This window comes from Lygodium microphyllum, chromosome 13, assembly GCF_053477565.2.
Source record: "Lygodium microphyllum isolate KBCC chromosome 13, Lygodium_microphyllum_v1.1.10, whole genome shotgun sequence".
Lineage (NCBI taxonomy): Eukaryota > Viridiplantae > Streptophyta > Polypodiopsida > Schizaeales > Lygodiaceae > Lygodium > Lygodium microphyllum.
In genome coordinates, this window is record NC_141147.1 from 146,427,527 (window position 1) to 146,451,579 (window position 24,053).

The window sequence follows — 24,053 nt, forward strand, 5'->3', positions numbered from 1 at the left end:
AGATGAATAGTTTGGGATAAGATATATTTTGTCCTAGTTATTTACGATGAAGGAGTTTAAGTTAATTGAACATGCAAAAATGATAATATAATAAACATAGTTTCCTTCAAACAGCATCATGCTTTGAAACGAATTACGAGTGAGATTATCTACATACTATAGTAGTATATTTCGGTTAAATCTTGAAGGTATAAAAAACTGCATATTGCACTATTAACCCCTATTCTTTTTTTTGCAATGAATCATCATAGAAGATGAAAATTCATGAAAGGTTTCTTACGTTTCTTGAACTCTAGGAAGTTATCATTGCTAACTGCATATCTTAGCAAGGAAAAGATTGTTATTTGGCATGAGTTTGTTTGCAAGGAAAAATAAAGTTTAATTGAAAAAGTTTAGGACTGAAAAAAATCAATTATCACAAGGATAACAAATCGTGCCGAGGTGATCTCAATATTACCTTCTAAAAGCTAACCGAATTAATGTAAATCTAGAAATACCTATGCTGTGAAATATGTCCTGGGAATAATTTAAAAACCTGGAAACGTTTATACCTTAAAAACTTGACTACCTTCCCTGATTGTAGGGACAATAAATTCGTAAATGTAAAAGAACTAGGGTTTGTCCCTGAAGTTCTTAAAAAGAGACCCTAGGTCCGACAAACATCAGCTTAAAGAAACTAAAACAGATTGTTTCATCGTATATTACGATGCAGGACTTGCGCAGCAAATATGAAGTCATATAGTCTTGTGATTGAATCACAAGAAAAAAAGGTTAAGTACCCTTAACAAGGATGGCGGATCCTTACACAAGTTATCTTGCAAAACGATGTATTCTTTGATATCCTTCTAAGTAAGGCAGGTTAAAAACCGGAAACTAAAGTATCCAATGAACTTTAAGTTTGACCAAGTTGGGTTAATAGGGTACGCCCTAACCCAGAATATAAGGAATTTTGCCAAGTTGCAAGACACCCTGGAATGAGTGCTGATGCATTCAAAAGAAAAGAATCATTTCTTAGCAGTCTGCCAACAACAAGATCGATTAATGAAAGTGTTTGTGCTTGCTAGAGAATTTAGAGCAGTGTTTGATTTATGAATTACAAATTAAATGAATATCTATACTTTAGGTTGAAGGCCTGAAGGGAGAGGCTGCCTCAGTTACCCCCGACTGCCTGCCTAACCCTAACCAAGGGGATTGTTGACCGCACCGGGAACGTGGACCGAACCCGTCGCGAGAGGTCTCTCCCTTGAGCTGTACTTGGAGCAGGAGGACGCTTGGGTGCTAGGGGGGACTCTGGCCATAAATCCCTCGCCTTCTGGGTCTTGCACAAGAGGCTAACATGACTCAGGATTGGATCTCGAGGCCCGCATAGTAGTCTACAGGCAGAAGCTTGGATTAGTGATCCCTATGGATTACTGGATAGCCTTTGGGTGGATTATGGATAAGCCTACGGGCGAACTCCTTGTATTTCAAAGATAAATATGATGATATGTTAATAAAGAACTTGTCTGATATTGTTTTTCTATGTCACGTGATAAGATTACGTGAAGGAACTAGTGCTTAACAATTTAATTAAAGAAGCTGATTGTTACATGTCAAATTAATGTGTTAGATAATTACATATTTAAAACAAACCGAGGAAAGTGCGGAGGATGGGCCATGGGTCCGTCCTACGGTTGGGTGGTCCTGGTTAGTCAGAAACTTTTCTCAAATCTCGAAGAACAGCGGGATGATCGTCAAAGGACACGAACAACGAAAGAGATGACCTAGAGTTATGCCTTACCCGATTTACGTTGTTTTAGGGGAAAGGAATGGGACTATGCCTTATGGAAAAGAGGTTGAGCTTTGCATCCCTCTCGTTTCCCATTCTCCTTGAACCAAGTGCAGCGTGAATCCGCTTCGGACCCGGTGCTTCTCCGTAAAGTAGTTCGCTTGGGTCCGACGCTAGTTGCTGTTAGGTAATGACCAATCAGGAAATCCCTAAATCCGGTCGATCCTAAGTGGGAACGGCCAGGATACTTCCGCTACATGGCAGACGCAGGAAGACCTAGATCACAAATCCCATAACATTCCATGGGAGTGCCGGGCGGAGCTTTCTAGACATCCTTTCCGATGGACTGCTAAGACGTGTCCTTGATGATACTAGTGGACATGTTACAATATCTTTACTTGGAGCTATGACAAACTTCGGGGTATTCCTCCCAGTCTAGCTATGTATACTATTCCTGTAAAGGAAGGTACCTGCCTTGTACGTCAGAAAGTAAGGCGTATGCCTTTTGAATTAAGGGACAGGTTGTACGAGGAACTACAGAAGTTGCGTAAAGCAAGTTTGATCTTCCCTGTTCAGCATACTGAATGGTGCTCACCAGTTGTGATCAAGAAGAAGAGTAATAATCAAATGTGTATTTGTGTAGACTTTAGAGAGCTAAATAAGCAGACTGTTAAAGATTACTACCCATTACCATTTATTATTGACCAAATTTTGGATGAACTAGCGGGTAGGGAAATCTATTCGTTTATAGACTGCTTTGCAGGGTATAACCAAATGGTGATCGCTAAGCAAGCCAAGCTAAAAATGACGTTTATTACAGTCTTCGGTACCTTTGCATACCATGTGATGGGATTTGGGTTGTGTAATGCACGTGGTTCGTGGCAAAGAACAGCCAACAAGACCTTTGGTGATATCTCCCCAGAGGAGCTGAAAGTATTCATTGATGATCTGGGGGTAGCCACTGTAAGGAATAGACAGTTGATCATTTTGCAGAAGTGTTTTGAGCGTTGCAGACAATTTTGCATAGCTCTTAACCCACAGAAGTGCGTCTTTGGAGTCCCTTACGGGCTCTTGTTAGGCCATGTGGTTAGTTCCGTAGGGATTGAGACTGATCTTGAAAAGATCAAGGTCATAGTCACCATGAGTCCGCCACATCCTCCAAAGGAAGTGCATGGCTTTCTGTCATCAATAGGGTATTATCAGAGGTTTATTAATGCCTTGGCAGAAAGAACGTTGCCATTAACAAACCTATTCTCCTTTAATTATCAATTTTCATGGAGTGATGCTTGCAAAGTGTCTTTTGATGATGTGAAGCAGGAGCTTGCCAAAGCACCTGTTTTAAAAGCACCAAAAAGGGGCAAAATGTTCTATATATTTTCAGCAGTAGCAACCATGTATAGTATCTGCTCTTGGGCCCAAATTTGGGAGGAAAAGTGGTACCATCCGATAGCTTTTGCTAGTCGAAAGTTGGGCATATCGGAAATCAACTACACCTATATGGAGAAGTTGTGCCTTGTGATGGTATTTGCGACTAAAAATTTCAGGCACTACATTCTTTATGAGAGGGTGGTTTTTTATATGAAGGCGGAAGGGGTTCGATTGTTGTTGAATAAGTTACAGTCGCATGACCATTTAGCAAAGTGGTTAATCACTTTGCAAGAATTTGATTATGAGATTAAGAGTAAGTTGCCGAAGCTTCATGTCATTATAGAGTGCCTTATGGATTTCGGAGAGCCAAAAGAGGTCGTGGTTGAAGGAAGTGACATGGAGACTTTGTTCAAGATTGATACGGCATCTATTCCCTCCTGGTATGCTACTATAATGCACTATCTTTCTACGCGAGAGACTGGAGCTACTTTATGAAAACCGGAGAAGAGAAAAATTAAACAGCAGGCATTGAAATTTTCCTTGATCGCAGGCACATTATATCAGCAGGGTGTTGATGATATCTATCACTGATATGTGATGCCTAACGAGGTTCCCTTTATTTTGGAAGAGTGCCATGACTCCGCTTATGGGGGACACTTTTCGTGGCGGTTAACGGCACAGTAAGATTTAAGAGCTGGATATTGGTGGCCGTCCATCTTCCAAGATTCCTTTGAGTATGTCAAGAGATGTGATACTTGTCAAAGACATGATAACAGAGAGAATAGGAAGTGTCCACTTACACTATCATGGCTGTCCTTCCATTTGAGAAGTGGGGCATCAATTTTGTGGGTCCTATCACCCCGTCATCTACTACTCAGAAGTGATATATTATAGTAGCAACTAATTACATTACAAAATGGTCAGAAGCATGGGCGACGAGGCAGGACAATGCAAAAGAGACTACCAGTTTCCTACTTGAGCAAATCATCTGCCGATTTGGTCCGCCAAAGGAAATAGTATCGGACTGTGGAACTCGCTTTTTAAATAAAGTGATTAAAAGTCTGACTGAAGCTTTGAAAATCAAGCATTAAAAAATGACCCCCTATAATCCGCAAGCAAATGGACAACTTGAAGTCAAAAGTGCCAATAAGCAGCTTGTGGGTATTCTATCTAAGATAGTCTCCGAAAAGAATCGGGAATGGGATACAAAACTATATGTGACGGTTTGGGCGTATAATATGATGTTTAAACAAGCCACTTGCCACACCCCATTCAAATTAGTTTACGGGGAGGAGTGTATATTGTCCTTAGAAAGTGAGTTGCCGACCATTAGATTCGCAATCAATCATTCTTTTGGTAATGAAGATACCCTATTTGAGCGATTTACGACTATAGCCCACTTAGACGAGCTCAAATTGTAGGGTTTGTTGCACCAGGAGGTAGCTAAACGTCGGATGAAATGGTTGCATGATCTGAAAGCAAAGAAATATACTTTTAAAATGGGGCAGTTAGTTCTATATTATTACGATGCGCGTAGGGATCTATTTCTAGGAAAGTTGGAACCTCGATGGGATGGCCCTTACAAGATAGTTCGGATAGGTAAAAATAAGTCCACAATTCTATTAGGTGATCTACAAGGAGTGGATATTAAGAATAAGGTTAATCTTAATAAGATTAAACCTTATTATTTCTAAGTATGCTAACACGCTAAATGCATTGCAAGTCCATGCTGGGGTTGATTTGAGACCTGCAGCAAAGCTTAAATTGGTTGATGGGGCGGTTAATCCCTTATTTGGAGCACTCATATCTCGAACAAAGATATCATCAGGGGAGGCTTATCTGGTGGAGCAAGGGATATAAAGTGATTGGGCAAGAAGATGGTACCTTTGTGTGGGAAATTAAAGTTTTCTACCATCACTGCTTACAAATCTTGATAAGCATCCCTGTTGAGTTTAATGATGAAGGTGCGATGGAGCCGCCAGTTCATCCTCTAAATATGTTGAATTTTGACTATCATAATTATGAATAGGGGAGTTTTTTATGGCTGGCTATGTAAACCCATTATGGACATATACATTATAATTTGATGGAGCGTCCACGGGCCCTAATTGAAAAGGAAGTGTTGGGGTAGTTATTCGAGATCCCCGACGAAGAGTTACAATGAAATTAGCTACTAATCTTGGAGTAGGATTTACTAACAACATGGCCGAGTATAAAGCCTTAATTATGGGATTAAATATTGCCAAGAAAGGTGGCATTAGGCGGTTGTTAATAAAAGGGGATTCCTAGCTGATCTTAAATCAACTCAATGGGACATATACAGTCTAGAATCCTCTTCTTTGTATGTATCATCACACTGCTATAACCCTACTTGATGAATTTGAGAGCATATCACTTCAGCTGATTCCATATTATTGGAATCAGTTTGCGGATTCCTTAGCCAATTTTGCTTATGAAGAGGACATTTTTTCAATTCTGGTCCTAGTTTGGATGTTGCTATTGATAATGAGACAGGACTTGTCGCTTGTGGGGGATGTTATCAGACCATGGGTTATATGGCAGGCGATGGTTGATATGGGTAATGCAAAGAGTAGCCGAGACCCATCTACCGTTATTATCTTGGACCCATAGGTTGATCTGAATACATGTTATGCGTACACCTCTTGCTATATATGCAGGAGGTATGGGCCATAATTTGATGCATTTAGTTTAGGGCTAAGTGCCCTATTTTTCCCCTTGGGATGGCGTATTTGCGTATATCTGCCTTTTTCCAAGGAGGGATCTCTATGAGCTAGTTTGTTTAATTCTGTTAGGCCAAGAGTGACAGTTGCTTTAAGTAGTTAATGTTTGATTTCTTTAGGCCAAGAGGGCTGTTGTTTGCAGGTTGTAATAATCTATCTCTTTAGGCCAAGAGGGCCGTTGTTTGTAGGTTTTAATAATCTATCTCTTTAGGCCAAGAGGGCTCGTTAGTTTGCAGTGAAAAGTGTTATTTCTTTAGGCCAAGAGGGCCCTATCTTTGTTTGGTGCAGGTACGTTTAATGCTTTGTTATTTTAGTGATTGTGCCATATAGGGTGACGAAGTCGCTGGAGGGAGTCTTTGCTACAAAGAAGCGACTTGTGGCCATTCCAGGTGGTTTCGTCCCCTTTTTTAGTTGTTTCCCTTAAGCAATTAATGATATATGTGCAAGTGAGGGTTTTCTTTCTTGTTGGGGACCGGCACTTAAGGCATGAAGTTCCAGGTTTAGGTTAGGTATGTCTGGGGGAGGTCTGAGTAGTCATTGCCTCCTGCAAGGCATTGTCAAGCATTGAAAGACCTGTTTTATATGGAAGTTCTAGTGACCCTGTTTTGCTAACCTGCTAGGCGGCCGTTCTAGGAGTTCCTGTTAGTTGTGAGGCAATTAGATAAGCCTATTAAAATAATGATGGAAAGAGACAAAACCCTAAAGATCTGAAAGCCAATATATGAATATATGGAGGTGTGTAAAAAGGGGTTCTCACCTCCATAAAAATAGAAAAGGAAAGAAAGAAAAATCCTTGAGTTGTTGCTCATCACCTTATAAAGGCCTGGTAGGTTCCTAGGGATGAGACAAGACCTGGGGCCGATGCCTTGCCCTTCCTTGGGGTGACATCTTGCCATAAAATAAAGAAAATACAAGAAGGTTGGAGCAAAAATAAAAGTGAGCATTAGAAAAGGATTAAGTGTCGCCTTGCAAGGGCTTGGTAGGTTCTTGGGTACCAATACATGACCTGAGACCGATGCCCTATTCTCCTTGGGTCACTACACTCAGCTCCCTCCTTTTTACATGCCCGAGTATGGAAAATAAAAACCTAAAAAAGAAGAGTAATGTGCTAAAAGAAAATATTTCTTCATCAGGCTATAGGAGTCCTCGCCTAGGAGGAGCTCCTGGTTGAGTCATCCTTAATTAGGTAGGTAGTTCAGACCACCACTTAGAGCGACCTCTTCGATAGTTCTTTTTAGCTTGGCTCTATTGGAGCAGATGGTTAGTGACTAGCTTCGGCCCTTCTATCAGATTATACTAGGCTTACTCCTCGTGGATTTCATGCCTTGGTTTTGTCAGGGGGTAGGGTATGAGCTGTGATGTGTTGTGTTGTGTATTTTTTGTATTAGATTGATGCTCATTTTTATTGTTTATGTGCAGATCTATTCGTGGGATTTGATGGGCTGAGTTGCCCTATCTAGTGGGTCGCCAATGATAGATGATTTAAGATGCCGAGAAGTGCTTAAAAATAGCTAAAAATTACGAATATCAAGGAAAAAATAGACTTCGTCGAAGGTGATGGTGGTAATCAAGACGATTTTAAGCGGCAAGTCTTGAAAGCACTAATGCTTATTTTCATGGAAATCAGACGGTGGCGGATGGTTGAGCTGGAGTTTTCCTAAATGTAAAATGATGTGAGGAATCCAACGCAAGTCTCGGATCTCCGTTCCAAGGTCGTTTGATCCCCTATTTAATCCATGCAAGGTTCGGGGTTGTGAAGCAGCCTACTGGATTTGGAAGTCGAGAAGAGTGTGACGGGGTCCATCTTTGTAGATTTCGATATCACAGAGCCATCCGTCTAGACGGATCTCGATTCTGATGTCAGTTGCCCCCTCAAATCTGAAAAACCATTTGACCGAAAATGTGAATGCAAAAGCATGAACTAGATAATTTGGTATTATAGTTTAGAAGTTCTAATTAAGAGCTTAGTCAACAAGAAGCACGATTTGAAACGATGGGGGGGACGTCAGCTTTTTGTGCCTCCTCTTTTCTCCCAAAATGATGATTTGCTGATCTGAGGAATCAAGAGGAATGCTCCTGGGCCTGGAATGCTCTTATCCTTCACCCTCCATCGCCACAAACCAATCAAGAAATGATGCACTGAGTGAATAGAACAAAAACCAGTCTTTCTCTCTCCTCCCTCTCTCTCCTACATAGAGGCTATTCATGTGCAAGAAGTTAAGAAGAAGAGGGGCTGAAGAATGCTTGTCCGTCTGTGATTAGATTGCTTCAAGATGAAGAGGAGGCTGAGAAAAGAGGTTCAGCACTGAAGAATGGTTGTTGGTCGGTCTATCGGCTGCTCAGAATAATGATTTAAAAACCTACAACACGCAAGACACGCGGTATACTTCAATTTTACAAAGAAATTTGATTGTTTTTTTTGTTTCATGGTCCAAATGTTGTTCATATGCAATGAAATTTTATTTAAACCTTTTTTACATCATGATTGAGGGTTGAAATTACAGAAATGCAAAACCCGTAATGATTTAGAGTCATTATTAATTCTTTAAAATCCGTAAAATGTCATTTTTAGTGGAAATTAGTGGTTTTTTTCGATTTTGAGTTGGAGAAAACGGACGGAAATGGGATAAAATCAAAGAAAATGTTAAGTTTTAGTTTAAAAAATAAGCCAATACAAATAAATAAGAAAGTATCTATTTTTTATGAATAATAAATAGAGAAAAATAGCAAAAATAGAAAAATTTGGGGTTTTTGCGCTAAAAAAATATGGAAAAATAAGATTTGGTAAGGTTAAAGCATGAGGTTAAGCCTCAGTTTGACCTTTTCTTTCATGTTATAGTTCGTTTTTATTTCTTTTTATCTACAAAAATGATACAAAACAACTATTTACACCTATGCACCGCAGCAACACCTAAACAATGAGGGGAGGATGAAGGTTATGTGACGATCTAATTGCTGAAAAGATACAAATTTTGATTTCCCTCTTTGTGCATAGCATTTAGGGATCCTTCTATAATTAAATATAGGAGACTAGTAGCACGAAAGTTTCGGTGCTAGTCCCTAAAGCAGCACAACACGTAATGCTTAGTTAAAATTCATGAAAGGGCTATTTTTTGCACCCCACATGGCTGTTTTTAATCTTAAAATGGTTGTGCATAATTTTCATACACCTTGCATTAAGCATGCCATGTGGTATCTCCTAGAATGCATTGCACTTGTTTGATAAACTTTGACCAATGCTAAGAGGACAGGAAACCTAAGCTGTAGGTTTAGACGGGTATTTCTATTGGGGAAAGTTTTGTGAGGCAAATCAAAATCTCTTGGAACGCTGAATTATGAAAGAGTGGAGTTTGTGCGAATGTTATATGTATTAGTGATGCATATTGGGGCTAATCCCTGAGGTGCTTCCATATGTGTGTATTACAAGGCATTATGTCTATATGCTACGGGATCTCCCTCTGAGGAGATGGGAAGATGAACATTGGACTACATATTGGATACAAATACAGAATCGTCATAAGCATTTTGTGCAAAGTGAGTTTTAGACGCTCCTGGCCCGCGAGGTCATGTGGTGGGGTTGTCTGTCGTATGCATGAGGTCCGGCTAGTACCATAGCTAGTACCGGCCCATTTTAGGTCCCATCACTCTTCTCCTCTTGTCTCCCTCTCTTCTCATCTCTTTCCCTCTCTCTCATATTCTAATATAACATCTAGATCATATGGTGTCCAAATCATATGTACTCTCTTCTTATTCTCCCTCTACATTCATACTTAAACATATTAAGTAAGACTTGCTATATGCTCTACTGGTGGGGAATCTTTTTTTCCTCATATTATATATATGTTCATGGGAGAAATTAGGAGCCATCACCTCTCTTAACCTTCCATCATCTTCATTTCCCTTAAGATGGGCTACAAATTCTCCCTTGTGAAGTTGTATTTTGGTTCTTTCCACTCACTCAGGAAAGGGATGTCATAGCCCATCCTCTCTTTGGCTAGCTGGTGCCCTTCTTTAGCTCTCTTAGTGAGGATTAGAGGCTGGGTGGATAAGAGAAAACCCACTCATATTTTTCGCATTCATTTTTGGTACCTCCCTAATGACTTCTTAACCTATGCACTACAATTTCTATGAAGGAAGAAACATCTAAGGAGTTGTTCTCTTCTTCAATGAGTGTTTGTCAAGGGATCACTAAGGAGAAATCTTCATCAAACCCTATTCAAGGGATTCATTACTCAAGAGTACCACCATGGTCTCCAAAAGAAGCTCAAGAGAAGAAGAATCTTTATCGGCGAATGGCACGTATGCAAGTCAAGCAAGTTAATTATACGCACCCTTCTTTACTTCAAGAGAAATCTTGCTCTCATCAAGTCTCTAAGTCAAGGCATTATGTTGTGTGCTTTGTGTCTACTGTAAAGACACCCCCTAAGGAGCCTCATCTTCAAGTGGTCAAGGCACTTTCAAATTCGGAGATTAACAATTTTTGGAGGGGGAGTTACACATCAATGGTGTGCGGTATTGGCGAGAGGCTACATATGGTGATGTGCCTCAACTACTACTAGCAAGAAGGCTCAAAGTATTTGAGATAGTAGCTATAGAAGCCAATGAACTTTATAAGGATGATGATGGTCACACCAAAGCTAGGCTAATCACTAGTGAGCAAATCCTTAGTATCTCTTAAATGGTGGGATCTAAGAGGCTAGAGCTTCAACAACATGCTTCATGAAAGTTTGTAGTGAAATTTTTAGTTAATGCATAAATGAATAATCATATTTTCTACAATTTGTAGTTCAAAACATTAGGGTGGATGTGTGCATTAGTAGGAAGATACATTTTCAGCAAAGGTTGATCTTTTATTTTGGAGTTGAGAGGTTGAGAGAGATCTTGTTGTCCCCTGACCCTATAATATTACCTATTTTGGATTATAACATCTCATTTAATGTGCACATATTCATTCTACTCTAAGTGTATCTCATGAACCATAGGGATTTGTACGGACTTATCCATCATTTTTCTAGGTAAACCGTACACATAATAGCTCACACAAAGATCAGGTTTCAAAATATCATAAGGGACTTATTGGGCCCTTGTCGTCTTGCTGATATTAATGCATCTGTGAATCCATTTATTCTATCCCTTAATAATATATGACTTGGGACTAGACATGTTCATCTTTTTCTTGTATTGAGCTAGATCATCATATTCCTATCATGACTTTTCCAAGCTTTTTTGGGTACAAAGAGAAGAAAGATCTTGACTTTATAGATGACTTAGAAATGGCCTTCCTAGTCACAGGTCGAGATGATGAGGCAACCAAAGTACAAGCCTTCTCTTTTGTTCTAAAGGGTGATGCTTGAGTGTGGTATCAAGCTCTCCCGTAGGCTACAAGGGGTAATTGGGAGGATCTAAAGATTGCAGTATTTCATGAGTACCAAGATACAGAGCCTTCTGAAGATTTTTGGAGACAAATCATAGATCTTTGCCAAACCTTACCAGGGGAGTACCAAGCATATGCATACATGTTTATAAAATTGTGGGATAAATGGACAGCCTCCTTAGCCGAGGGAGAGAGAGTACTTGATTGCCATAAGAAAGATTGTTTTTTGGCTAGACTCCGCCCTCTACTAAGGGAGAATGTCAAATGAAAGTTACCCACATCCTATGAAGAATCAGTCACTTATGCTAGGGATAAAGATAGGAAATTAAAGTATCAAGCCTAGTTGAAGGGGGGGGTTGAGCCCATGTAGGTTTTACCAACCATGTCAAGGCCTAGAGAAATAGCAAAGGCCCCACCCAAACCAAAAATGCCACAGGAAGAGCTCCTACAATGCATTACTAATCAACTTGAAAGCCTTTCTTTGAATTTAGTGTAAGGAGTACATCCCCCTCTCAGATCAAAAGAAACACTACCACTTGGATCACAAGGAAAAGTGTCGGTGGAAAAATCATAAAAGTGTTCTTGCCCAACTTCCTTCTCAAGATCCTCATTTTCAATGGTAGTCACAAATGCATTGGCTTCATCATTGTCATCCTTTGAATCCTCAAAGGCTAACACACTATGGAACTTGTCTTTTGCATCCTTGTATACATACTTTGTTGCATGATTAGTTGTATACTTCTCCCCACACTTGAAACATAGGCCTTTTTCCTTCCTTTCTTTGTAGAGGTCCATAGGAATAGACTTTGGATTTACATTGGCTGAAGTAGATTGAAACTTGTCATCCCCTTGTTTAAAATCCACTCTTGGACTATTTGTTGTCTTGAAATTGCCTTGAGGTCTCTCAGTGTGTCCTGAATTTTTGATTTTTTTGCATGTGCAAAATACACAGCTTTGGCACGAGTGTTTGAAAAATTCATGTTGTTTTTATGCAAGCCTGAAATGATTTGTGAGAATCTAAAACTAAAATACATCTAAATTGGCATTAGTATGTGTGCTTGAATGCCAAACTTTATATTAGTCTTAAGGAGCGAGTTAACCGCAATTATTAACATGCCCACTAATGTATGTCATGCTGCCGTGTCTTCACTATGATTTTGTTGTAGTGCATTTGAGTAAGGTTTGACTTCTTCTTAAATATAAGAAGCAATGTTTACTCCTATACATGAGTGGCTTAAGTTATGACTTTAACTATTTTTAAAAAAATTGGAATGATATTCACAATCCTTTTGAATAGGGCTCATTTGAGAAAGGTCGTAACAAGTAAATATCCTAGTAAGGGCTTTGAGGACCCTAGCTAGCATATCTTGTAGGTTCTTGACCTTTTTAGAGTAAGATTTTTGATAACCATATTATGAAGAGGTTGATATAAACCTTTCTATGATTGATTCACGTGTAAAAATTGGCTCTTGGGCCATTGCCATTATTCCACAGAAAGTTCTTGTATGATGATGTCCAATAACACAATCACATTGATGGAAGGTTCCGTGGAAAGGAAACCTTGAATCTTACACTTTTTGCTAGAATCTTAAAGGTATAATGCTCTTCATTGGAGCCAAGGGAAGCCTCCCTAATCCCTCTGATATGATATTTGATAAAGTAACTAATGACAAAGTATGATTTTGGCAAAGAGATTTTCGTAAGAGAGATAGTGATCTTTTTTTATTAAAAAATATTACATCGTTTTTTAAGTTTTCAACTCTATCAGATATTGTACATTTGCACATGTTGCCAAGGTCACTATTATTCAGGATACATTTTCTATATGGGAACTTCACATGGTTAGATTGGATATCACCCTAATTGTACGATGAACATCTATCAATGTAAAACATTTTTTATTGCATAGGTCGGATGCGAGACTTGTGTGTTGCAAACAAAAGAAGCTCTCCCTTACTCTCTTTTCTTATAAAATTTCAAAGCACCAAATTAAACTTAAAATAGATTTGAAGAAGAGTAATGCAAAATCGAGTAACACACTATTGGGTGGAATTTACCCCCCATACATGGATTGGGCATCTCCCATGCTATATTTATAATATTAAAAGAAATCTTACTTTGCCCAAGGATAGCCCCTCTACAATCGCTCTCTTTGTAAAAGAGTTTGAGTTAACTAAATATATGGTAACAATAAGTTGCTAACAACTGCTAAAAGTCATAATATATTTTTTAAATATCTTTAAGATGCCTTCTAAAAATCTCAAGTATCAATAGATATTTACAAAGAGCATATACGCATGTATTAGAATAAAAAATGGTGCATCCATTTTAAATAATTTAATGAAGAAGTGTTTGGAGTAAATTGCACTTGTCACATATAAAAAGTCAATTGGCTCTACACATCAACTATCAAGAATTTAGAAAATTGTGTTGCAAAAAAATTAATTGAATAAATGTAGCTAGTCGTAATAAATTAACTAATCATTAGAATTATCAAATCACGTAGATGTTATCGCTTGAGATATGAATATTGTGCCATCACCCATATACAACTTCACCCGCGTTAACACTTGCAAGTCTCATGCGCCTGGAAAGGACAAGCATCCCTATTAACCTTCCACCAAAGATGAAAACTAATTCACTCTTAGAAACATTCCCCATGCTAATGGAGAACCATTCAAGACACACATCCTATCAATGTGTACACAAGGGAGAAGCATTGAAGTTTCTAATTTGATTGTATACATACCTCCAACTAACATACCCCTTGGGTGGGATAGCAATTGTCCTGAATTGCTATTGTCTGGATGTGGAGTCAATACATGTGAAGAACCATACAAAGCACATGCAATTATCCATTGAGCTTCCTCGGTAGGATGGTTGTGAAATTTGACAAGATAGCGAGGATAAGTATTGCCACTACAGGTGGTCATATAATCAGTATCAATAATAGATTCAAGAATTAAAAGTTCATGACCATCTTCAATCAATGGTAGAGAATCATACATGGGATGGTTAGGTAATCAACTGTGGAAGGGAGGAAGAAGACTAATATGAAAGGTATTATGAAATTTCCAATGAGAGGGCAATTCTAATTTGAGATCATTAGCATTGTTACAATGAAGAATTTTGAATGGTCCATAGAATCTAGGTGCAATTTTAACATTAGGATTCTTCTCAACACTATGCAATCTATGTTTCTCAATTTGCAACCAAACATAATCACCTTCTTTAAAATGCATAGCTTAGTAATTCTTATTAGCTTTCTTAACATAGGGTTGTTGAGCCCTAGCAATCAATTGTTTAACTTGTTCAAAAATAGTGGAATGAGTATGGATCCAATCATCAGCATAAGACACTTTCTCACTTAAATAAAATTTAGGTGTTGGCATTTTGCAACCATAGATAATTTCAAAATGTGCTTTGTTGGTGGGGTGTATTGTTGTAGGCAATTTGTAAAAGATGCAAATGTTGATCACATGTGCTTGGTGAAGAGATAGTTTAGGTAAGAATAAAATCAATTATGGTGCTATTAGTAGCGTTAGTTTCACCATTAGTATTAGGGTAAAGGGTTAAAGTAAAATCAATTTTAGTACAAAGATTAAAGAATAGAGAGTTATCCAAAAGTTATTGAAAAAATAGGGATCACAATCACATACAATAATTTTTGGCAAACCATGATGTACAAAGAAATGCTTACGAAAAAGATTAGTAGCTTGTGAAGCCGCTAGATTTTTCTTGCATGAAATAAAACATGCTTGCTTACTAAATCTATTAATAATAATCAAAAGCATATTATTTTGCAAAGTCAGTGTGGAAAACAAGTAATAAAGTTGTAAAATAGCTAATTCTCACAATAAGCAAAATAAGTGAAAATACAAGAAAATACACCATATCTGCCAAGAAACCATAGCCAAGGTGGCTAGGCATGAAATTATATTTCCATGGAAGGCTGAGAATCATATATGAATGCTACAACATGAATACTCACCTCATGCCAAGGTGGGACATGGTATGCACCCCATGATCATAGTGGCTAAGAGTTTGCACCCTCTTAGATGGTGGGAGGAAGAAAATATCAAGATTCATGGAAAATAATCAAGGTATGATGATGGTTTCCAAGTAGACTCCTTCATGGGAGAACCTCGCCATTTAATAAGATATTCCAACAGTGAACAATTCCTTAAAACCTTTTCTCTTGCCAATAATCTTTTCGGGCTCATAAATAATAAGACCATCTTCATCTATGGGAGATAACTCCTCTAAAACCTTTATGATTTGACCCACATATTTCTTAAGTTGGGAAACATGGAAGACAGAATGAATCCTTGTTGAACAAGGAAAATCAAGCTTGTGTGCAAGCTCACCAACTTGTTTGAGGATTTGATAAGGCCCATAATAATGATGAGCCAACTTATTATGACCGCCTTTGAGAGAAGCATAGATTTCACCTCTTGATTTCATCTGTTGATTTCACCTTACTTCACCTTATCCCCTCCCCCCTTGGGAATGAGAAGAATCCTTCCTAGGATTAGAGGTTGAGAGGTCAAGGGCATTCAACATGTGTTGTCGAGGCTTTACTTCCGCACAAGCTAAGTACAGAAATTCTGATTGTATTCTAGATGAGAAAAGTGGTCCATGTCGAAAGGACGGATTCCTACTTGAGTGATGTAGGTGAGAACATTCGTGAGGAAGTCACCTTAACTTGAGTAGCAATGTGTAACTCCTTCTAGGTCTGAATTCAATCGAAATATGGGTGGCTAGATTTAGGCACTTCAAGAAAGACCCAATCTCCTTTTTCAAACTCCAAAGGCCTCCTCTTTTCATCAGCATAAGCCTTCATAACATCTTGTGCCTTTCTAATGTTTTCTTTGCAATGATGTAAAAGAGTTTCCATTTTCTCAACTTTAGCCTTGGCTTGTCGATTCACATCTTCATGAAAAAGAGTTGAAGGTATTTGCACTTTATATCTATAAAGCGCTTCAAATGGCGACATGCCAATGCTTCTATGATGAGTGTTATTATAATAAAATTATGCAAGTTATAGCCAATGATCCCACGAAGCTTGAGTGTTTTTATAATAAAATTAACCAAGATGTAGCCAATGATCCCACGAAGCTTGAGTGTTTTTATAATAAAATTAACCAAGATGTAGCCAATGATCCCACAAAGCTTGAGTGTCATGGAAAAAATGTCAAAGGTAGACTTCCAACCTTTTTTTATTGACATGCTCCATTTGGCCATCCGTTTGGGTATGATATGCTATGCCAAGGGTCAAAATTGTTCCCATAAAAGTTAACAAGCTCCTCCAAAAACTTCTCACGGACTTAGTATCACTATCGGATGCGATCTTCAGTGGTATACCATGGAGTTTAAAAGCACTTTCCATAAAATTATCAACCACTTTCTTTGCTATAAATTGAGCCTTTTTCGAGATGAAATGTGCTGATTTAGTCAACCAATCCACAATGACATAGATACTATTCCACCCGTGCTTTGTTGTTGATAATCCCGTGATAAAATCCATGCTTATGTTGTCCATTTTCCTTGACCCTTGGAAGACAGTTTGTAAGTGAATTTGAGTAGGCGAGAAGCTAATCTTGGCCTCCATTTTGCTCATATTGCTGACAGAGTGTGTCCTCCACAAAAGTGGCACAAATAGCCCATGAACATACTCATTTACCTCATGATCAAAATGAGGCTTAAGCAAAGCATATAGATACTCTATAGCGAGCTTACAACATGAAGAATTGATCTATGGTAGCCATTTTGACAATCAAGGCATCGGGGAAGAGATAAAAGCAAGATCTTGGCTATGGAGTTGTAGGGAAAGTCTGCTAAAAGAAGAAAGAAGAGAGAGAAACTCTCTTTTTACAAAAGTAACCCTTATTTTAGTCTATTCTTAATCCTTGTTAACCACAGTTAACTAAAAGACCTCTAAAATATCATTAAAAGAGCCATGACCTGTTTTATTTACCATTGAACCTCCAATTTCTTCATGTCCAACTCCAAGAACCTCCATATTAGTGACGACATGATGCAAATAACCATGACTAGTCATAGTTTTAATGGTGTCCACCATTGTAACTAAATCTTATACTCGAGTTACCTGTCACCTATCCATGTGACTAAATTTTCCCAAGAAAATGACTCTTCCCATGGATCAAAGTTCATGCCCTTATACCAATGTAAAATAGCTAATTCTCACATCAAGAAAAATAACTAGAAATACAAGAAAATACACCATATGTGCGAAGAAACCATCGCCACATTCACTAGGCATGAAATTATATTGCCATGGAAGGCTGAGAATCATAAATGAATGCTGCAACATGAATACTCACCTTGTGCCAAGGTGGGACATGGTATGCACCCCATGATCATGGTGGCTAAGAGTATGCACCCTCTTAGATGGTGGGAGGAAGGAAACCTCAAATCTTGTATTCTTCAAAATGGCAAAAGATTCTTCACATGTTATATCTCCACCTTTTTATACTTAACCCTAGGCTAAGGCACTTATGCTTTATTAAAAAAGTCCATTAAGATTTTTTTCCAAGGGGAGTTAGAAATAGGTAAAGGCATTAATAAACCATATTGCTTACTATGATATATTTTATTATGTTGACAAATAAGACATTTAATATATATATATATATATATTGAATCATGTGAGACCAATAAAAATTTCCTTGAAAATTATGGAGAGTAGAAATAATGTCATGATGACCCATATAAGGTTGATCATGAACTTCTTGGCGAACAAAATGATAAAAGGGTTGAGTAAGACAAATGTTTCTCATAAAAAAGGAACCCATTAGAGATAGACAAATTATAAACAAAAATCCATTGGTTTTGAGAAAAATTCAACCAAGCATCATGAAAATTAGAGTCATGCAAACAAGTATTTTTTATAGCATCTAATGAAGATGTAAAAAGCATAGAAATATTCTTTACAGACAATCTATGACTTAATGTATCATCTATCACATTTTCTTTATAGGGATGATATTGGATTAGAGGATGGAAAGACTAAATGAAAGATGCCCATTGTATATATCTATCAGAAATTTGTAGTTGAGAAAAAAGGTTTTTGATACTTTGTTGATTTGTCTTGATCATAGAACTTGAGCCTATTGAATAATGTTTTCATATATGTAATGCATCCACTATAACTAAAAGTTCATTGTCATATGTACTATACTTAAGTTAAGAAGGTTTCCATTTACAACTAAATTATGTAACTGGATGGTAATATTGCATCAATATATCACCAATGCTGCCACAACCACTAGGATCAGTAAAGAACTAGAAAATATGGTCTATTAAAATCAGGGAGTTGTAAAACAAGTGTGTAAGCTAATGCATGCTATAGTACACCAAAGGGTCATTGTTGGTTGTCCTCCCAATGAAATACAAGACCTTTGTTTAATAATATAGTTAATGGCAAAGCAAGTAATGAAAAGTTTCTAACAAATTTATGATAAAAAATCACTAAACCTAAAAATGAGTAGAGTTCGTACACATATTTGGGTGTAGGCTATGTATTAATAGCCTCAATTTTTTGTGGATGGACTTATATTACTTTAGAGACACAATATGACCTAAATATTCAATTTTCACATTTACAAACCATCTACGACTTAATGTATCAACTATAACATTTTCTTTACATGACTGATATTGGATTAGAGGATGGAAAGACTAAATGAAAGATGCCCATTGTATATGTCTATCAGAAATTTCTAGTTGAGAAAAAAGGTGTTTGATAATTTCTTGATCTACCTTGATCGTAAAACTTGAGCCTATTAACTAATGTTTCCATATATGTAATGCATGTACTATAACTAAAAGGTTCATTGTCATATGTACTATACTTAAGTTGAAAAGGTTTTTATTTACAACTAAATTATGTAACTCGATGGTAATATTCCATCAAAATATCACCAATGCAGTCAGAACCACTAGCATCAGTAAACAACTAGAAAAGATGGTTACATATTTGGGTGTAGGCCATGTATTAATAGCCTCAATTTTGTGTGGATCAACTTATATTCCTCTAGAGACACAATATGACCTAAATATTCAATTTTCATATTCACACACCATCTAGACTTAATGTATCATCTACAACATTTTATTTATAGGGCTAATATTGGATTAGAGAATGGAAAGACTGAATGAAAGATGCCCATTGTATATACCTATTAAAAATTTGTAGTTGAGAAATTAAAAAGGTGTTTGATACTTTGTTGATCTGTCTTGATCATAAAACTTGAGCCTATTAAATAATATTTCCATATATGTAATGCATGTACTATAACTAAAAGTTCATTGACATATGTAATACATTTAAGTTGAGAAGGTTTCCATTTACAACTAAATTGTGTAACTGGATGGTAATATTGCATCAATATATCACCAATGCTACCAAAATCACTAGCATCAGTAAACAACTAGAAAAGATGGTGTATTGAAGTCAAGGAGTTCTAAAACAAGTGTGTGAGCTAATGCATGCTATAGTACATCAAAGGGTCATTGCTGGTTGTCATCCCAATGAAATACAAAACCTTTCTTTAATAATATAATTAATGGCAAAGCAAGTAATGAAAAGTTTCTAACAAATTTATGGTTAAAATAGGCTAAACCTAAAACTGAGCAGAGTTTGTGCGAATATTTGGATACATGCCATGTATTAATAGCTTCAATTTTATGTGAATCAACTTATATTTCTCTAGAGACACAATATGACCTAAATATTCAATTTTCATATGAAAAAAATAATCTTTTCTGGGTTAGCAAAAGGATGATTTTATTTTAGTAAATTAAATACTAAAGATAAATGATTTTCATGTTCTCTTATAGTTTTACTAAAAATAAAGATAATGTTTAAAAAGACAATAACACAATGCTAACAATTTAGAAATATTTGATTCATCATTCTACTGAAAGTGAAATGTGCATTAGTCAGATCGAATGGTATTACAACAAATTCATAATGACAAATTGGGTCCTAAAAGAAGTTTTATAAATATGAAGGGTAGCCATGCATACTTGATGATATCTAAACTTAAGGTCAATCTTGCTAAACACAATAGCACCTTGCAAATTTTCTAATAGATCATCCACATGATAAATTGGATATTGATTTTTAATAGTAATTATATTTAGATCTCTATAGTCAATGCTAATATGATAGGTTTGATTGTTTAATTTCTTTAATAGAAGAACGAGAGCTACAAAAGGTAAACTATTAGGTCTGATTCATTTCTTATTTAATAGTTCTTCGTTATGTTTTTGGATTTCTTTTTGTTCTACCTAATTATGGCAATAAAGAGCTTTAGAGGGAGGCTGACTACCATGTAGAATGTCAATTTGTTGATCCTCGAGTCATGATGGAAAAAGTTGAAGAGACAAATCGGAAGAAAAATAATCAAATAATTTATTAATAAAATTTTACTATCTTATGGTTAACTTAAATTAGTAGCTTTGATTTCATTAAGTAATATGTAAAAAGCTTTAGATTATTTTTTAATGGCATTCTTTGCTTGAGTATGACCAATTAATGGGTACAACTCAGTGTTTGTTAGTCCTTCAAGAAAAACAAATTTACCTTCATGTTAAATATGCATTGAATGTGTATCATAATCAATATGAGCATTAAATTGATGCTATTAAGGCAAATCTAAAATTACATCAAAAGATTATAATGATGCTAATAGAAAATTTTATTTTTATCTATAAGATCCAATGCAAATTTCTAATCCATCTACTCCTTTAGTTTCGTTATATTGTTATCCTAAAAATATACCCTTAATTTTATAAGTGGATGAAATAGTTTTAAGTTACAATTTTTTGACTACTTATTCTGAAACAAAGTCATGTGTACTTCCGTCATCATGAAAAATAGTCATCTCATTATTATGGATTTTATATCTCATTTTCAATAAAACATGGATAGAAATTTTATCAATAAGTTTGTCAATGTCATTAGAGTTTTATTCCATAAGTGTGGCTTCATAAAAATTAGGCATCGCTTCAAGGTCTTTAGTTGTTTCATTAGCTCCAAGATAATTTAGATGTACAACAATAGGCTTTTTTCAATCACGAGTGTTGCCCACAGGATAACAACTCACAATATGGCCAGGGCGATTACATTTATAGCAAGTTACATTCTTGAAATTGGTACGTGAGATACTTGGATTAACATTTTTAAGTCCAGATGGCTTACGTAGAGTAGCAGACAAATGAGAAATCTTGGGATTAAAATTTGAAATAGACTAGCCTACATTAGTATAAAAATTTTGAATGCAAGGTCAGTGATTAGGACGAATATTTTCAAATTGAAAGTTGGAAGCACAAAAAGAATTAAAGTGAGAATTGTTGTTACCTATATTATCTCTCGTGGAAGTTGGAAGTTGTTGCCAATCTTTAATTTGTTTCTTTTTGGCATCATGTGTAAAGAGATAGTCTCATCCAATGTAGTGGGTTTAAACATGTTGACTTTAGCTTGAAAAAAAGGAAGAAGACAGAACATATTCTTTCTAAAAAATCAATTTAGCTATAGCTCGAGCTTTTGAAGTTGCAACAAACTATTCCAAAATCTTTTAGTGTACTGAGGAATGGTCTCTTGCTCTTGCTGCATAAAGATATCCCATTGTTGTTGCACGCAAAGTTTGAATTGTGTAGGAAGAAACTTGTAAGACCCTTCTTATTATGAAATGCTTCCCACGTAAGAGGATGATTAGTGCTCTTGCATGTGATATCCCATTATAAATAAGCTTTGTCTTATTATTTTCAGCATAACTTTCATCATCAAAATATGAGTCGAATTGACTTACCCAAGAGAGAACCTTACGGCCATCTTTAATACCATCATAAGTATCAAATTTAAAGGTATGTTTGCTTATCTTCGTCTCTTTATAGTTGGATTGTGCTTAAAGGATGGCATTGATGGTGCAAACCATAGCGTCATTGATAGAGGAAATTTGAGAGGAGAGATGCTTGAGAGATCACAACTCTTGCTACAGCTAGGCTCGATATTGTCACTCTTCTTCTACTTGCATAGCCAATAAATCCATGCATTGCTCCATGGTTGGTTCAAGAAGAAACAATATGGAATTAAAAATGATAGAATTGGTGGTGTGAACCATAGTGTCATTGCGACAGAGAAAATTTGGGAGGATGGACACTTGAGAGATTGCAACTCTTGTTCCAATTGGACTCGATATTGACACTTTTCTTCTAGTTGCATGGCCAATAAATCCATACATTGCTCCTTTCTTGGTTCAGGAAGTAGCAATGTGGAATCAAAATTTGCAGATACGGGATGGTTCTTCACAAGACATTATGATTGTGGATGGCTTGATAAAGATATTCGAATAATAAAGGTGCCTTGAAGTTAAAAGATGCTTCGCCCGTGATAATAAAACTTTGGCATATATGTACCAAAATAAAGAGCAACTTCTTGGCAAAATGATAAGATAGAATAAGCAAAAAAGATTAAAAAAATTTATGGTATTTCAATGAAGTTTCACAGCCATGGAGTGACCGCGTAAGAATCACCGCCTAAAGGCTAGAAGTCAATCATGATTTGGATTTATCTGAGAAGTTTGTGGGCGACTTGGATTAGAATAAGCTTAAATTTATATAGTAGCAAGAGATTAATCAGACTCTAAGCCTTAGTTTAAAAGAAACTACGATTTATAGAATAGAAACATGCCATGGCTAATCACATGGTGGCCCAAAAAACCGATACGCGTCCCACGAATTGCAAAAATAAGCTTTAAGATTTATAAATCTTAAGAAAAGATTAATAGCAAAGCTCAATTAAGCTCTTATTGACCTTTATTTGGCGTTAAACACATAGAATGATGGCACCATGGTAGGTGAGTTGAAATTTTTCAATTTTGGATAGAATTTCAAAATTTTTAGCAAAGATAGAGGAGCTTGGGATTTTGAGGTCCTTGAAATCTAGCTATGTACTCAGTTTGAGCTAAGATGGAATGTAGAGTTGGATTGCTCCAAAGAGCTCGCCTTCGCACAAGACGAAAGGCGATTGGAAGTTCGAGATATAAGCTAAGCTTTGATACCACTGTTGCACAGATCAGATGCAAGACTTAGGCATAGTGAACAAAAGAAGCTCTCCCTTACTCTTTCTTCTTATTGAACTGAAAGCACGACTCATAAAACTGGAAGTAAACTAAAAGAAGAGTTAAAAATTTTTGAGTGATGCACTATTGGATGCAATTTCTCCCCTTACATGGAGTGGGCATGTCCTCCATGTTGTATTTATAATATTAAAAGAAATCTTGCTATGCCCAAAGATAGGCTCTTTACAATCACTATTTTCACAAAAGAGTTTGAGTTAATTGAATAGATGGTTACAATCCGTTGCACAACTCACAACTGCTGAGAGCCATAAAATATTTCTAAAACAACTTCAGTATATCTTCTAAAAATCTAAAGTATCAATGAATGTTTACAAAGAGGATGTAGGCATGCCTTTGAATAAATGACAGTGCATCTATTTTAAATAATTTAATGAAGAAGTCTTTGGAATAAATTGTGCATGTTGCATATATTGGATTCATTTTGCTCTGCACATCAGCTATCAAAAATTCAAAAAATCATATTAGAAAGGTAATTAATTGAATAAATACAACTCGCCATAATAAATCAACTAATCATTGGAGTTTTATTAAATAATCAAATCACGTAGACATTATCACTGAGATATGAATTATATTGTGCCATAACTCAGGTATGGCTTCACTTGCATTCACACTTGCAAGTCTCACACCCA